The following is a 639-nucleotide window of genomic DNA, read 5'->3' as shown; positions in this document are numbered from 1 at the left end:
TCAGCGCGGCATTTACATGTGACGCGTTTGTGAAATGATTTCGAATGTGAAATACGAAAATGTTGATCTTTTGCTCAACAGAATATGAGATATGTCGTTACATTCGCTGTATCTTCCACCTGATGACAGATCCATTTTTTTTTCTTTTCTTTGTTTTAGCTTCCTGAAACATCAAACCATTACTGGCATCTTATCAGCTAAAATTATCTCGATTCTAGCAATAACAAAGCTTAAAAAGAAAGAAGGAAAAAAAAAAGCAAATGTAAACCATAATTCCTCGTCGAAGTGAGGAAAATGAGGAAAATGAGGAAAGGCAAATGTTATCGGCACTGAGCTGAGACTTAGAGCTGTCCATCCTGCGGGCGAGGCATAGCTAATGATCCCGCCCCTGTTTTATTAGTGTGGACATTTTTGTTTGGCTTGATTCCAGGCGTCAGATATATTTCGCTCTTCTCCTTTTATCTATTCAATTGCGCTTCTTTTCTCTTTTCGCGGGAGAAACGCCGCTGTGTTTTTATCTTTCGCGATCGTTAGCAGTTACTGGGGGTACAGGGTTTGCAATATGGATTAGAGATTATGTTGAAGGCTCGTCTGTACTGTGACCTCTCCCCTATGACGCGCTCAGACGCTCTCTCTCAG

General features: G+C 41.0%; 1 protein-coding gene across 1 annotated transcript in view; it reads left to right on the top strand.

Annotated features, from left to right (window-relative positions):
* The window catches only part of LOC119588153 (Down syndrome cell adhesion molecule-like protein Dscam2), a 164,747-nt gene that overhangs the window by 52,665 nt on the left and 111,443 nt on the right, over window positions 1–639 (top strand).

Source organism: Penaeus monodon, chromosome 23, assembly GCF_015228065.2.
Source record: "Penaeus monodon isolate SGIC_2016 chromosome 23, NSTDA_Pmon_1, whole genome shotgun sequence".
NCBI lineage: Eukaryota > Metazoa > Arthropoda > Malacostraca > Decapoda > Penaeidae > Penaeus > Penaeus monodon.
The sequence above is the reverse complement of the archived record's forward strand: the minus strand, read 5'-3'. Positions and strand labels throughout refer to the sequence as shown.